Source organism: Sturnira hondurensis, unplaced genomic scaffold (genome assembly GCF_014824575.4).
Source record: "Sturnira hondurensis isolate 20B ecotype Veracruz unplaced genomic scaffold, ASM1482457v3 Scaffold0001221, whole genome shotgun sequence".
In the NCBI taxonomy this organism is placed as follows: domain Eukaryota; kingdom Metazoa; phylum Chordata; class Mammalia; order Chiroptera; family Phyllostomidae; genus Sturnira; species Sturnira hondurensis.
This window is the reverse complement of record NW_028073852.1, coordinates 2,086,273-2,102,850: the sequence shown is the minus strand read 5'-3', so window position 1 is coordinate 2,102,850 and position 16,578 is coordinate 2,086,273. Positions and strand designations below refer to the sequence as shown.

The 16,578-nt window shown below is 63.4% G+C and overlaps 1 protein-coding gene across 1 annotated transcript in view; it reads right to left on the bottom strand.

The window, feature by feature from the left end:
• The window catches only part of RBFOX3 (RNA binding fox-1 homolog 3), a 245,903-nt gene that overhangs the window by 73,372 nt on the left and 155,953 nt on the right, over window positions 1–16,578 (bottom strand). The window lies entirely within an intron of this gene.

Below are 16,578 nucleotides of genomic sequence, written 5' to 3'. Positions count from 1 at the left end.
CCTTTTCTCAGGGCTGTCACCTCTGGGTGATACACCAGGGAACTTTGTACCTGGGCCGGGGGGTGTACACAGACCTGGAAGGCAGCGGACACACGGTCAGAGACCCCCCTGGAGGGGAGTTTACTGGAAGCCAGGGGCACAGGACGTCCTGACTCAGGTCCATCCCACAGTGGGTCCCTCGGGCTTGCAGACAGACACCCGTGGCTTGTTCCATCGTTTCTGAGCACAGGACACGGACGAGTGCACTCAGCACCAGGCGGAGCCCTCATGGGGCTCCCTGACTGGGGGCGGGGGCCGTGGGACCCAGTGAGATGGGAGCGAGGCGGGGGTGGAGGTTCCCACTGCTCTGTCAGGGCCCACTGGGCCCCGGTAGACCCGGGCGCGCTCCCGCAGGTGTCCCGGAACCCACCCACACCGCCTCTCTGACATGGAACTCGCTGGGACAAGGGAAAGGCACTCTGCCCAGCCCCAGCGGTACCGGGGGGTGGGGGTGGGTAAAAGCTCTCTGCTTTCACGCAGGCAGGACAGTGACACACACTTGTCAGCCATTGGTCCCCTGCTCGTTATCGCGACAGTCTGCAGGGTCCACGGTCGTTTTGACCTTGCGGAGAACACCAAGCTCAGGCTCCACGCCAAGCGGACCGTGGCCGGGGCCTACCAGGTGCAGGGTGCCAGGCTAAGAGAAGAGACCCCGGCAGATGCAGACTGGTCTGGCCAGCAAGGCGCCCACTGTCCAGGGCATTCGGAGCCTCTGCTTGAGGCTTCCATCAAGGCCACATGCTGCGCCCTGTTCCCCTTCGCCTGAGAGGCGCCCCACGTTCGCCAACTCAGGAATATGCCCTGGACTGGCTCTCCTCTCTCCCCACGTCCGCTGTCCCTCAGACCACGTCCCAGAATGAGCCTCTGGCCCTGGTCCTGAGCTCTGCTTTTGGGTGAAAAAAATCTAGATGAGGACAGCCAAGTTGTGAGATCTGGAGCTGCTTAGCCCAACAAAAAGAGCCACACAACGTTTTTCTTCTCTGATTTCTCTGATAGTGTTAGTTATTTTAAAATATTTGTTGGTTTGAAAGTACCTCCTAATATTATAATCAGTAGGGTTTTTCTTTAGTTCACAGAACAGAGCCCGGTATGGAAAAACAACCGTCTGGGATCAAAGGACGTCAGTGGGCCCAGGGAAGGGTTGGCCAGTCTCAGGGGCAGCGTGGCTCCTTCCCGTGTCGCTGGACCTGAGACTCTGGGCCCCTAGTTCAGCCCCGCTCTGGGCCAGACCCAGGTGGCCCCTTCTCAACACTCACCTCTAGGGGGGCCTGGCTGCTCCCCACAAGGAGCGGGGGGGCTCTTGAAAACTCAGCCCAGAAGCTTCCAGGTCACTGCCTCTGACTGGCCTAGAGCTGGGACCCGGGGTCCACGGGCTGTGTGGTCAGCCCACAGGACAAAGGGCACCGGCCAGAGGTAGGGCAGTTTGGGAAAAGTTCTCTTCTCGTGGGTCATGGGCCCCTCTCCCCCTTCCTGCCCCCAGCCTGAGCCAGGCCCCCCTTTGTAGGGGGGGCCATCTGTCCAGTCTCAGTGCTGCCCTCTGCAGGGCATCTGATTTCATGGAACTTTCCCCGGGGTCACTTGGAGATGCAGGGTCCCCCCAGCAGCCGCTGGCGCCACTCTCAGACACAGAAGCAGGTGGCTGGGAGCTGCATCTGGAGGGCCGAAGCAGAATGCGGGGTGAGCGGGCAAGTGCGGCACGGGCCCTGGGAGGCAGGCGGCAGAGGCAGGGCTCCCAGAGGCCAGGGGGGCCGGGCAGACGCCCAGCTGCAGGAGAGGACGGAGGCTCAGAAGAGGGTGACACGAACCCCAGTCAGGCGAGCGAGAAGCCTGCTCCGACCCCGAGGGCTGCGGTGGCCCAGGGGGACCAGCACCCTGCAAGTCCCTCTACAGAGTGGAGAACAGAGAACTGGCCCTTCGCCCTGGGGCCACTCTTCCTGCCATCTCCTCCTGTCCCTGGTGTGGTGGCCGAGGGTCCTGAGGTGGGGCTGTGCCCTTTGGTGTTCACCGATTCCCAAAATGGAGCAGGACCCCCAAGGCGAGGGGTGCTGGCTGGCCGTCTCCGAAGGCCCCCGGGGCTCAGAACCTGAGGGGCCCGGCCAGGGAACACCTGGTCCCGCGTCCCTGTGCCTGCTGTGAGGCTGGCACAGCCTGGGTGCCCCACGCAGGTGCCTGGCGTGGGAAGGAGTAGATGTCAGAGTTAACGGAGCGCTTGGCAAGGCCGTGGAGCAGTCCTCGGCGAGCTTGGCCGTCTAGCCACCCTGGGTTCTGGTGAAGGCGTTTGAGACATCCTGCCCAAGGTAGAGCAGAAATATCGGGAATGCGGAGCTGGGACTGGAAACCCTTGGGCACGGCCCTGCCGGAGGCTGGGGACCCCGCATTCTGCATGCCAGGGTGCCCAGGGGCCTCCAAGTATGGGCTCTCCTTCTCTGTCTCCCTGGTCTCTCCCCTCTGTTCATTTCCAGCTCCTTTGGATCTAGCCAGCCTCACCCTCTCTTGAAAAAACAATTATTTATGTAGTTGTACAATTAATCAATGCCTTGCTTCTGTCTTTTAAAATAACGCGGGTTCTGAGCTGGAGGCCGTGGGAGCCCCGCTGGCCTCACTGGCTGTTGCAGGAGGCGGCGGTGCGGCTCCGGTGGTTCCCACACCCCTCCGTTCTCACCCCTTCTCCGCCTGCAGCTCCAGGGAAAGCCTCCCTTAGTCCCTGCGGAGTCGCTCCCGCCAAAGTCAGCTGGCACGACCGTGACCGAGTGGACACAGTGGAGCCCAGACGGCTCTGTGGCCCCCCAGGTGGGACGCCGGTCCCTCCTGACGGCCTGGCCGTCTTCATCACACCCACGTCAGCCACAGCCGTCCCCGCCGGCAGCCTGAGACCCTGACGCCTGCAAACAAAAGCGGCTCCCCGAGCTCACTGGCATCAGCAATGGGGGGCCCCGGGGGCGGTCCCCAACCCATGGCAGGCTTCCCGCCTTTGGACGATTTCCAGCTTCCAGCCGGTTCCTCCACGTGGCGTCTTTGGAACAGCAGTCAGCTGTTGGCCTGCTCACAGACCGCCAGTCCCAGGCAAGTGGAGTGGAGGAGCCTCGAGGGACGATGCCTGACCAGGGGACGCCCCAACCTGGTGCCTGGGCAAGAACCGTTCCAGGCCGTGCCTCCACGCTCCGGGTGGCCCACGCACCCCTGACCTTGCTCCCGCCCTGCGCACCAGGCATCACGCGCATCCCGGCCTGGGCTGCCCTATTCCCAGCGTCCAGCACAAGGATCTGCATGTAGCATTTGCTCAATAAAATAAGTAAAAGGAAAGTGCCCGTGGACACGCAGCGAGACCTTGCGGAGGCAGGGCTGCTGCGGCCAGAGAAGGACGGCATTGCCGCTTGCGTGGACGGTGCATTGAGAGCCCTGCTTCGAACAGGAGGGGCCCCCGTGGCTGCCCTGGCTGCCACGACCCTCAACGTGCCCGGGGCTGGGGCCCTGGAAGGAGACCGATCTCTCGTCTGTGGCCTCATCTGACCTTTAGGTGACTGTAGTTTTCACCTTGCAGTCAGGTGTCCTGCGGTGGCTTATGATGATGTTTCAAAGACACCCTCCCTGTGTCTTGTCCTCCCTGTGTCTTGTCCTCCGACCCACCAGGTTTGAAGGCCGTGTGACGTCCCATGGAGTGGCGGCCACACGACCCACCTGGCCGTGCCCAGACAGCTGGACAGGTGGAATCTAGCCAGCAGGGCCCTTTCTCCTGCTATAAATAACTTCGTACTTCAGCCTTTTTCTTCCTTTGCACCATTTCCTGAGGAAATGGCCCCAGGCGTGGGACGACGGAGCCAACGGGCCCATACGGCTCCTCTCCGTTCCGCCAGGCTGCCCCTCGGGAAGATGGGGCCAGGGAGGTGCTGTGTGAGCCAGGGGGTGTGTGGGATGGAGCTTGCAGCCTGGGCTTCTGGGTGCCATCAGGACGCCCATTCTGGGAGGCTGTCCTGCCCTGCTCCAGGAGCAGCCGGCGGGACTGGGAGGAGGTGGCCCCAGAAACACAGGTTTTCCGGCAGGCGGGGGAGGTGGGGATGGGGGCACGTTGTCCCCTCCCAGGAGCAGGGCGCTGTGGCTGCAGCTGGGGCAGGGTGGGGCAGCAGGAGAAGATGCTCCTCTCAGCGCGGTGGGGCCCCCGCTGGCGACGCTGCCTGGCCAACCGCCGAGGCCACGTCTCCCCCACCCTCCAGAGCAGCCAGTTCCAAGTCCCCACTGCTGACAAGCCAAAGCCAGAGGGAGATAAATGGAAGGGTCCTTAACCCCAGCTTCTTCCCATAATTAAGTTTTAAAGTTACGATTAGCTGAACCCTGGTTTCCCTGAGCTATGGGATTGGCTCCAGGTGAACACCAGCGTGTGGCCCCAGGGTCTCGGGGACAGCCCACCGCCCAGCCACAGGGCCCCAGAGCAGGCCCCTGGCGGGGGCAGGTTGGGCAGACGCCCTGAGGTGGGTCCTCAGCCTCCAGCAGGGCCGTGCCCAAGGGTCTCCAGTCCCAGCTCCGCATTCCCGATATTTCTGCTCTGCCTTGGGCAGGATGTCTCAAACGCCTTCACCAGAACCCAGCGTGGCTAGACGGCCAAGCTCGCCGAGGACTGCTCCACGGCCTTGCCGAGCGCTCCGTTAACTCTGACATCTACTCCTTCCCACGACAGGCACCTGTGTGGGGCACCCAGGCTGTGCCAGCCTCACAGCAGGCACAGGGACGCGGGACCGGGGGCTCCCTGGCCGGGCCCCTCAGGTTCTGAGCCCCGGGGGCCTTCGGAGATGGCCAGCCAGCACCCCTCGCCTTGGGGGTCCTGCTCCATTTTGGGAATCGGTGAACACCAAAGGGCACAGCCCCACCTCAGGACCCTCGGCCACCACACCAGGGACAGGAGGAGATGGCAGGAGAGTGGCCCCAGGGCGAAGGGCCAGCTCTCTGTTCTCCACTCTGTAGAGGGACTTGCAGGGTGCTGGTCCCCCTGGGCCACCGCAGCCCTCGGGGTCGGAGCAGGCTTCTCGCTCGCCTGACTGGGGTTCGTGTCACCCTCTTCTGAGCCTCCGTCCTCTCCTGCAGCTGGGCGTCTGCCCGGCCCCCCTGGCCTCTGGGAGCCCTGCCTCTGCCGCCTGCCTCCCAGGGCCCGTGCCACACTTGCCCGCTCACCCCGCATTCTGCTTCGGCCCTCCAGATGCAGCTCCCAGCCACCTGCTTCTGTGTCTGAGAGTGGCGCCAACGGCTGCTGGGGGGACCCTGGGCACCCTCAGCCTGACACACGGCAGGCAACCTAGCAGCTGCAATCAGGGGGTGTCAGAATTCTTCTCTGAGAGCCCAAGGCCCTCCCGTCCCAGCTCATCCCAGGGCTTTCAAACAGCGGGTTTTAGGGCCCTGACGTGTTGCCCCCCAGGCCACGTGTGGGGCCATCTCCTATAGCATCGCCACGCACCATTTGGACACGGCTGCCCAGTTCTTGCTGGCGTGAATGAGCACTTTGCTTAATGATTTGTAATAAAAGCAGGCATCATCTTGGAGGTTCAAGTGTGGGGGAGCAGGCCCAGCGTCTGCCCGAGGAGAACGAGTGGGGGTGCTGGGGCAGAGGGGGCTGGCTTCCAGACTCCTGGGGCTGCCCATCCGGAGAGCCCAGAAGAGCAGAGGCTGGGGACCCAGGGCCCCCAGACCCCAGGCCCAGGGGAGGAAGACCCCAAACCCTCACTGGAAGGCTCTTACGTGAACCGACACAGTATTAGCTGCAGTTTGGACAGCTCCAACCAACCCAGGGGAAACTTTCAAAACACAGTTTATAGAGAACCTCGCCCAGTCCTGTTTGCTCTTTATGTCTCCAGCAACCGCTGCTAATTTGGAGACCGTTTGCCTTGGCATCTCTGCCTGCTGCCAGTCGATCATGGAGCCGCCCACTGGCCCAGGCTGAGGGGCAGGGTGACATGAGCCCTGTTCCTGGTCCCTGGTCTTCTTTCTCTTGTGCAGGAGCGAAGGTCCAACCATGCCCCTCCGAGTGCTCACACACCTGGGCCACCTCTCTGTCCCCACAACATCGGTCTGGCCCCTGGGTCTGCGGTACGCTGGGGAGCCCATTTCCCCGAGGTCTAGCTCCCCGGACAATGGGAGAGAGGTGCTCGCCCCTGGGCTGCTCCTCCCACCGAGGCCCTGGGACTCTGGCCTGGCCCGTGGGTGCCCGGTGCAGCCCCGCGTGGAGCCCAGCAGAGCTGGGCCGGGGAGAGAGGCCAGGGGCCCTCTGTCTGCTGACCTGCAGCCCCATCAGCCCAGAGACGCACTGCCCCTCTGGCCCTGTGCCCTGCCTCTGAAAAGGGGCTCCAGAAAGTTCCCTGTTCACACTCAGACAACGATACCTCCAATGCCCCCTCGCAAAGTCGTGTCCTGGCGTGGGAAGATGCGTGGTCAACTGGGGGTGGGTGGGGAGGACGACCGACCGGATGGAGTGGGGAGCCCTGCGGAGCTCCTGGGCCGGAGGCGCCCCCCCACAATCGGACCAGGCCCCACCCTGCCTGTGGAGACAGACTCCCTCATTCATTCCAGCGCGCAAAATTCCTGGAGCTGTGGGAATGTGGCAGTCACAGTGTGGGCTGAAACGAGAGCTAAAGGAGACCCAGTCAGGGCCCTGGAGGGGCCGCCGGTGGAGAGGAGATGGCAGAGTAAATGAGTGATGACAGCACCCCTAGCCAAGTGCAAGGAGATGCAGAGGAGGGAACAATTTCCCACTGTGGGGTGGTCAGGGAGGGCTTCCTGGAGGTGGTGACATCAACGCTGCCTCTTCCTGACATGCTGCAGTCTCTCATGTCTTCTGACCCACAGGCTCACTGTGAAGGTAAGGTGGGAGCCAGCTGGGGAAGGTGGGGTGGGTGGGAGGGGGCTGTTTTAGGAGGAACAGGCCAGGGGGAGGGGGAACCACGCAGATGTCAGGGTTAACTCAGGAGCAGCTCAGCCAGGCCAGACCGCAGGGCATGTGGGACGTGCAGAGGCTGCAGGGGTGAGGCTGGGGCTAAGCAGGCCAGATCTTGACCAACTTCGAACTTTGCGCTTGAGGCTAAGAATGTTGGACCTGATGGGGCAGGCAGTGCTGGGGGCGGGGGTAGGGCCAGGCAGGGCCTGAGCGGGGAGGGGCCTGAAGTGCACTGGGAGTGGGATGGGCAAGAGTGAGGGGCAGCTCTGTGGGTGCAGGTGGGCAGGCCATGCTGGCTGGCACTCACGGGACGAAGGAGGGAGAGCTGGTCAGGAGACGCAGGAGTTTTTGGTATGCTGAGTGCATGGCTCGTTGGATAGTGGGGGACAGCAGGGGACAGCAGAGGGACAGCAGGGGGACAGGAAGGGGACCTGGTGTGACCAGGGCCGGTGTCCCCACAGGGGTGCTGGTGGGAGCTGACATCTCAGGTGCGGTCTCCCAGACTGGGCTGGGGGCCACTGCTCAGGGAGGGGGACCTGGGAGAGGAGACCCAGAGGAGGGGTTGGCCTGGTGCAGCCCTGCAGTTTCTCCGGCTGCGAGGCCCTGCCGGAAGTGGGAAGTGGGGCCAGTGGGGGGGGGGGCAAGATGGAGAGGCTCCCCAACAGGTTCCCCGTTTCAGCCCCAGTGGCTCAGCGGGGGAACACTCCAGGCACACTCCCCAGGGTCTGGCGGGACGGGTTCCAGGAGGTGAGACCCCCCAGAGGAGCCGGCAGGATGAGCCTCCTACCCTGCCCCCACCCCAGTCCCCACCCCAGGTTATGAGGCCCAGACCAGAAAGATGCACCACCAGGGTCTGTCACCCAGGCCACAGCAGGGACAGGGGACTGGCCTGTGACCGCCAGGCTGGTGCCCACAGAGTTGAGATGCAGAGAGGAACCCTTCTGTTCGGCCCATGCGCTCTGTCCCTGGGGCAGTGGCCCTGGGGCTGGCCCTGAAGCAGAGGAAGGACTGTGCAGAGCAAAGGCGTGGGCACCAGGGGGACAGCAGGGCGCTGGTGGCAAAGGGCAGAGGCCTGGGGCACCTGGGCACATCGGGCCCCAGTTCTGCCGAGTGACTGTGGGTTCCCAAGGCTCTGAGCAGCAGGCCTGAGATGACGACAGTCCTGACTTCCGGTGGCCTTTGGTCCCTTCCCTGCGGCTGCCTCCTGCCCACCCCCTGCCTGGCCCGCTGCCCAGGATGAGCCCTACAGGCGCCAACTCTGGGTCGGACCCCCTGGAGGTGAGACTGGCTGTGGCCCTGCAGGGACAGGCTGTGGTGGGTCTGGAAGTGCCTCTCCATCCCGAGGCCCAGGGCCTGCAGGTGGTGGCCGGGCCCAGGGCAGGTTCTTCCACCCCCCGCTCCCCGGAGAAAAGCGCAGTTCCCACAGATTTCCAAGCCACCGCCGCCGACGGGTCCAGGATCCACACAGACAGACACACACCTAGCATTTCGCTCACCCAGCTCAGCCCATCGTCGCTGGAAAGACAGCTCTTCCACTCCCACAGCGGGGGCCCTTCCTGCCTCGGCCTTCCCATGGGAGCACGGCCCCCCATCTCCCTCGGCATTCTCTCCCCCGAGGTGCAGGGGCAGGAAGGAAGGAGGGAGGGGCTCCGCCCGACTGGGGCACTTCCTCTCCCCAGCGCCCCCAGCTTCCTGTGTTTCCAGGCCCAGAGCTCTGGGGCCCACGTTTTGTTCCCCATTATTCTTTCCGGGATCCAGGGGGAGGGAGGAAGGGAGCAGATAAGATGCAGGTGGGGGCTGGGGAGGCTGGGGGTGCAGACCGGAGAGAACCACCTGAAGTTTGCACTATCAGCTGCCAGGGAATCTGCGGAAGGTTCTTCCCACAGCCAGCTGCGCAGGGGAGTGGTGGGAGGAGGACTGTAGTGCGCCCCATGCAGGGCATTCCTGAGCCTTTGCAGCCCCCACCCCCGTGGTCCATGCCCACGGAGGCCACTTCGGGGAGTGTGGCTCACAGGCAGCCCGAACTTCCTGTCTGGGGACAGACCTGTCCCTGCAGCTGCCTGCTGGTGCAGACTGAGGAGAGGCGCTGAGGGACACACACGCTCAGGCACCGGGTGGGCTCACTGCGCTCTGCCACATTCCCACCCAGATTTGCCCGGAGCCGGGAAAGCATCTCAGCTGTCCACGCTTGGTACTTACCCAAAAATACACCATCATTTCGGAACTGCAGCTCCGAGGCCGGCTCCGGACTCGGCCGTGGGGAGGCCGGGGGGAGGAGCCCCGATGGGGCAGTGGCGCGATGGGGCAGTGGCGCGGGGGCAGGTTGGTGCTCCGGTCCCTGGCCTCCACGGAGCTCAGTTTACTGGCACTTGCAGCGGTCTCAGAAGTGCCTCACCCCCTCTCCCTCCCTCCTCCGGTCGGGTCCTCCCCTCCTGTGCTCTCCTCTCCGGTCAGTTCCCAGATGCCGCTCAGCGCCTGCTCCCTCCCCGCCGGCCCATCTGCGGGGCCCTGCCCGCACTGCCGGTGCCTGCACTATACCGTCCGGCTCTCTGCTCAGAGCTGAGCTTCAAATCCCGGCACCCAGTGCTCCCCACGCCAGGCATGGAGGCCCCCACGGTGTGTGTGGGGGGCCCGAAGGCAACACCTCTCAGTTTAATGGACCTCATGGGTGGGGAGGGGAGACAGACCCTTCGGCTAGAAAATCAGAGTGGGGGGTAGAGCAGAAAAGGGCTCAGAGCACGGAAGGAGGGAGCCGGCAGGGACCCAGCAGCAGGAGACCGGCCTGAGACCCCAGCCCTGCGTTTGGGAGGGGCTGCAGGGAGGGGGGTGTTGGCTCCCAGCCAAGCCAAGATGAGGCACCACCTCCGCCTGCCAGGTCAGGTGTGCAGAGGCGGGCTGGGGTGCAGCGGGGACACTGGGGGCATGTCTGTGTCCCGCATGTCGCCTGCCTCGGCGTTTCCCAGGCTACCCCCATCAACCCCTGTGCCATTGGGGTGAGACCTGGCGACCGTGTGCTGCAGGCAGCCGGCCTTCTCGGCTTGCTGCTCAACCCTGTCGGGAGCTGGCCGCCCCAGCCAGCTGGCTTCAAGCCAGTGCTGCCCATGGGCCCCAAGACAGCTAGGGACCCCGGCCCCAGGCCAGGCAAGAGGCCCCTCCGCCCGTCAGCCTGAATGCCAGACGCACCCAGTCTGTCACCTGGTCTTTGAAGGAGCGAAAGGAAACTATTCTTTCTAACGCCCTTAAGATTTATTCCAGTGAGGGAAACTGAGGCTGGATATGGGGATGGTAGCCGTATACACTGAAGAGTGACAGCAGATGTCGAGTATCCTGTCCCCCTCGGGCATGGGCTGGTGGCCAGAGGGACATATGTGCTGGTGTCTTCAGGCGGGGGGAGGACAGGAACCACATCTGATGAGCCCAGCACTTCCTGTCTGCAGGGTGGCCGTCAGCCCGGGCAGCCCTTCCCACCCTGCTGAGGCCAGCCATGGCCATGGTGGGGACACAGGAAGGCTCACGACTGGCCTTGGTGGGGGCCACCCCATCTGTGCCCCATCACCCTACCCCAAGGGGCCCTGGCTGAGCCGGGACAAGGGCAGGATGGGGAAGGCTGGCGTGGGCTTTAGCGCGGAGAGCCTCTGGCTGAGCGCCCTGGCTCCCCTCCAAGGCCCCGTCTGTGGCTCCGCGGCTGGGGGAGCCCAAAGGAGGTGCCAGGACAGAGGGAGTGAAGTCAGACTCCGAGCCTCTGGGGTTGGCATGGAGGCTGGTGGGCGTGGGGAGGGGCGGGAGGCAGGGGGCAGAGGGCAAGGGCGTGTGCCCATGTGGCGTGTTCTGCGACTGCCTCCCACAAGCCCGGCAAGCCCCGAACGTCGGAGGATGACGAAGGAGGTGCTCCACAGGCCCGGCTCCCAAGGGCCCGAGGAGCTTCGTGGCCCCCAGGGTGCCAAGGAGCCGGCAGACCCGGCCCTGCCGTTTACAGCCCTGCTCTGGGCTTCAGTTTCCGCCTTTCTAACGGAGGAGGGGACATCAGCCCTGGCCCCGGCCTGTTTCCACCATCAAGTGGGACTGGTCAGACGGTCAGTGAGAGCGTGAGTAGCAAAGCAGGCCTCGCCCCCTGGCACCCCCGGCAGTGACCCTGAAACAAGACATCGGAGCTGTGCCTCCCTGCACCTCCGAGGAAGGCCTGGCACCCTGCGCTTTTCAAAACCCAGAGCTTCAAGGACAGTGGGTGATCGGTGTCCCTGGGCCCCCCTCCCCCAGGTTCTGGGATGTCCCTCTCCAGGTCCTGGCTGAGAAGAGTGAGCAGCCACAGCCCGTGGATACAGAGCTCAGGTCTTGGACTTGGCCACAGGTCCCCCGGGTGTGTCCAGAGAACCCCAGGAAGCTGGGCCTTGGGCTCAGACAGCCCATCACAGACAGTCCTGGGGGCCCACCCTCCCTTTCCTCCCCACCCCGCTGGCTCCGACGGCCTCACCGCTTCAGTCGGATATGCCATCCCCACCCTAGGCAGCCAGCAGGCAGCCCCCAGAGGTCAGGGGCCGGCCAAACCGGTCAGGCACACAGCAAATGCCCGTAAATGTCGACGGGGGCTGGAGGGAGTTCAAAGGCACCGAGCACACTGAGCTGCCTTTCAGGGAGCAGCCTCCTCACAGAGACAAGGAAGCCATCGCTGCCATGGGCTGTGGCCTGCTGACCAGTCAAGCGCCCGTGAGCTCAGGTCTGGAAGGCATGGGGTGCAGGGGTTGCCTTCCCACAGCGGCTCTGGGAGGCGCGAGTGGGGCAACCTGCCCCCCACTGTTTATGCTGCTCGCCCCTCACTCTGTCTGCCAGGACCTGGCAATGCGTCTAGCAGCTCCCATGCATGAGCTGTATGTCTCCCGACACCATCTCAACTCCCAGGGGGCCGCGCCACCAGCCTCTCTAGAAAAACTGGCTCAGGTGGCCGGGCCTCCTGGGCACCTGCTGTAAAAACGTGTGCCCAGGCGCTCACACGTGGCAATGCAGGGGCCTGCAGACACGTAGCTGCATGCATACCTGAGGCACGCACAGCCCCCCCACACCCGCATACATGGGCACACGTACCCCCACGTACATGCCAACTCTGCCCCCGAATGTGCACCAATGTGGCACACGTGTCGGAGCGACCCCCAATTGGCAGGCCACTCCCGCACATGCCCCAGAGGCCTTCAGTTGGCGGCTGCACGGGGATCCCCAGGGCCCCAGCAGGGAGATGTGGCCCCGCACCTGAGTCGGGGGGTGTCGTCTGCCACCAACTCGACCCACGGCCCTGCAGACGGGGGTGTGAGATGTGGAGAGGACACGGCATCCTCCAATCGGAACGCCAGCAGTCATAAATAAATAATGGAGCAGGAGGAGGAGAGGGCTGGGCCGGGAGCAGGTCCCCCACCGGGGGCTGGGGGGCTGGGGAGGGATCCCACGGGCTGCAGGGACTCCGCTGGACGGTGGACACATTCCCCGCCCAGCGGCTCCACACTGCCTCCAGCGCAGCAGTAAAGCAAAACCGTGCTCTCAATAATTCAGCAGCAGGAGAGGGGCCAAGGGAGGAGAACCCACCTCAGCACTGAGAGGGCGGGAGGGAGGGAGCGCGGGTAGCGGGCGGGGAGGGAAGGCGGTGGGGGGAACTCGGCCCCCCTCGCACCTGGCGGGCTCTGTGTCCTGATTTAAAGCAGGGCTGGCAGACTCTCCTTCCCGAGCCGGCGGCCCTCCCTCCCCACAGAAGAAACCCCTCTGCAGACTTCCAGGTGAGGAGGGAATGCGGGCGCCCCTCCGTCACCAGCCGGCTGCCATGGCCGGAAAGTTTTTCCATGGGACAGCCCCTGACACCCGCCTCCGGGATTCCTCTCGCTGAATCTTCGCTGACCTGAGGCCACGCCAGGTGGGCTGTGTGTGTCCTCAGAGGGTCCAGTGCCTGGACCCTCCGGGGACACACATATACAACTGGATTTCAGGGACAGCCGCCCATGTCTAGGGTGTCCGCACCTCCAGCTTGCCCGGGACACGCCTGGTTTGCGCCACAGTCAGGAACAGCACCTCCAGTTTGGCCGACCCATGATTTGGTCACTGTTACGGATCTACAAAGTCACATGTTGAAATACCCTCCTAGTGATGGAGTGTGGAAGGGAGGCCTTCCGGAGGGCGGGCCCAGGATACAATTAGTGCCCTTGTGGGGAGGAACCCTGAGGGGCCTGGCTTCCGGCCACGTGGGGACAGGGCGGGGCCTGCGACCCGCAGGAGGGCGCTTGCCTGGACTCCGCCCTGCCCGCACCACCATGCCCGCACCGGGTGGTCGGGCTTCCAGCCTGCAGAGCCGTCAGAGACGAACTTCTGTTGGCCAAAGCCCCAGCCCCTCAGGTGCGTGCGCTGTGCTGTCTGTCGCAGCGGCCCGAGTGCCCGAAGACTGCCCCCCTAATTATGCTGAACTCAGTGTCAATTAAACCTCTGCTGGAGCGGATGGGAAACACCACCGTGTCTGAGCCACCAAAGGAGACAAAACCCGCCCCGCCCTGTGGAACTCCCCTGTGAAGTCGAAGACCACCTGGCCCCTGTCAGCCTCGCGATCAAAAGGAATCAGGCTCCGGCAGCCTGGAGGGCCAGGGCACGCGCCTGCCTGCCTGCCCTCCCGCCCTGCAGGCCAACGTCGGGGAGACCGGGCAGTTTCTCCTTGTTGCCGCTGCTGGCCCAGGCCTTCCCAGCACGGGTTTTGTCTCACGCAGATGCCGGGCTTCACCATTTCCCTCCTCCCCCCAGCCTGCCCGTGCTGCTGCCGGCACGTGCCGTGAGCAAGCTGTCCCCCCAGAGCCGGTGGGGCGGCGGCGGAGTCTTCGAGAGAGATGCGTGTCTTGCTCTCTGCGCCGTGACCCATCTCCGCTCCCCGAAACCGGATGATAAATTACTCTGGCCGAGCAGAACACGCCTGGACAAGCCTCCTCTCCAACTGTAATTAATACCCCGGGGAAACACAGACCGGGGCTTACGCTCTCACACACACACATGCACACGGGCCCTGCCGTCCTCCCAACCCAGCTCAGGTGCCTCCCGTCCTGCTGCTTCTGTGGGCGGCGCCGACCACCCCGCTGGGGAGACCCTGAAGACCCCACGCAGGCGGCGTGGGGGCCCCTTTCCCGTCCTTGGGATGCAGAATTAACCGTTCTGGAGCCGACTTTTCGGCAAGCTGGTGCCATGGAGCGTACCCTCAGAGGAAGTGGCTGTGGGTCTGGGTGACTTCTTGGTGGTCAATATTTGGGGGCACCTCCCCCCACCCTTCTTCTCCCCACCAGGACAGCCTGGCTGACACACTAGGCCAGCCACACCTGTGAGCAGGTATCAGGGCACTCCTGGTGCCTGACACTCCTGAAAAAGCTGTGCAATGAGTCACATGGTCCACGAAGCAGGACGGCCGACCACCCTGACAACGGACATGCTCTCTCAGGGGACAGGAGAGCCGTACCGGGCCAGGAAGGATCCAGTCCCTGTGTTGTGTCCTGGCCAGTCAGCCCCTTCGGTGTGGCAGGTGGAGGCACGGATGGGAAGGGCTCGGGAGCTCAAGATCCAGCCAGACAGGGACGCCTCCCAGTCCCTGGAGCAACGGGTCGAACGCTCTGGGGTCTCGCCTCGGCAGTGGGATCATGAGACCTGGATGGAGCACGGCCCAGTCCCATGTAATAAATCTCAGACATGAGATCAGCGAGGACAAAGGGGCTTCACTGCATCCCAGAACACAGTAGGACAACAGTTAGAGAAGTGAGAGTACCCAGCGCCCGACAAGGTAGAACGCACGATGTCCAGCACCCAACCAAAAGCACACGAGAAGCAGGGAAACGCCCCCAACGTGAGGAGGCAAAGGAACCCTCTGAAACTGACCCGGAACCGAGGCACAGTCAGAGTTAGCAGAGGAGGCCGGCGGGCACCACCATCGCCGTTTCGCTTGTTCCGGAAGTTAAGTGGGGACGGGGGAGGCCTGAAACAGCATGCCTGTGGAACCTGTAGACACGAAAGTCCAACGTCCGAGGCGAAAAAGTGCCTGGGACAGGGTCAGTGGTGGAGTCAACGTTGCAAGTCCATGAAATGTCAGCGGACTTGAAGACACAAATGGATCATTTTCTCTATTCTGAAGACCCAAACAGAGAAAAACAAGAACAAAAAGCAATTTAAGAAGTAGAAAAGAACATCTGTGAGCCGTGGGAGGACTTAGAGTCGCCTCCCGCCGGGTGTGGGCTCGGGAGCCCCTGAAGGTGGCGGGGAACGGAGGGACGTCTGGGAAAAAACGGGTGAAGTGTCTCCGAACCTGATGAAAACAGCGAACCCGGCGATCCAAAAGGCTCAGCAAGCCCTTGGAACGTGAAGAAAGCCACACCTCCACAAAGCGTAATCAGACTGCTCAAAATGAGTAACAACGAGAAAACATTCCCACTCAAGCACGTGATTTGTGTTCAGTAAAAACATAAAGAAACTCCCGAGGCAGCAACTCAACAATAAGAAGACGAACGACCCAATAAACACGCACCGAAAGGTTTGAACAGACACGTCACCCAAGAAGCTGTGTGGACACCAAACAGCCCGTGGAGCCATGCTCACCGTCCCTCGTCGTCGGGAGAACGCGCACCAGCACACGGCACTCGGGCGGAATGGCTGAAACTGTGGAGACGGCAGCCCCCAGAGTCGGCGAGGACGCAGACCCGGCTTCCCACACCGGGCGGTGGCGGGAGCGGGGGAGTGGTGCCACCACTTCGGAAACAGAGTTTGGCATTGGCTTAGAAAGCTAAACGTTCTTACCACAGGACCCAGCCGCCTCACAGCCGGGCGCTTCGCCCCAAGAAAGGGCAGCAGGCGGCCGGGAGCAGGCCTGGGTGCGAGCATTCTGTGCGGCTTCCTCAGTGACAGCCCCAAACTGGACACAACCCAAACCCCGTCCCAGGAGAGAACGGGAGACAGACTCCAGTGCGTTCCTAGCACAGAAACAACCGAGCAGAAACGGGAAGGAGCTGTGGACGGACCCGGACCCGGAGGACTCCGGGAACAGCGATGCTGAGTGAAGGCGAGCGACTGGAGCAAAAGGAGTGTGTGCGGCCGATCTGTGCATACGGAGCTCCTGGGAAGGCGACCGTTCCACAGGGACAGAGGCCGATCGGGGCTGGCCTGGGACGCGGGGGTTGGGTCCAAGGGACAGGAAACTGTGGGGTGACAGACGCCTCAGTGTCTTGATGGGGCAACGATGTCGCAGGTACGTCATAATTTATCCGATTGTACACTCTGAGCTGTGTGCAGGGGGCTGCACGAGCGCTGTAGCCCCTCACAAGCTGTCTGAAAACACCAATGCACAAAATCCGCGCCAGCCCGTCCCTGCGTCACTCCTTATAGCACAGGGGACATCTTTATCCCACAGACGCATGGGCCGAGGGCCCCTGGGGCTGCCTCCCAGGAAATAGAGCTCACTTTACAAAGAGGGCGTGGTGCCAGCTGCGATGCGTGAAGCCCCCTTGTGGTTCAGAGTGCTTGGATCAGAGCGGGCCACCAACGCACGCTGTCTGCGCTTCCTTTGTCCCCTTGAACAGTGGCAGAGACGGGAGGGCCACTCCCTGGGGACCCTGTCCTGCATCGCCCGCTGT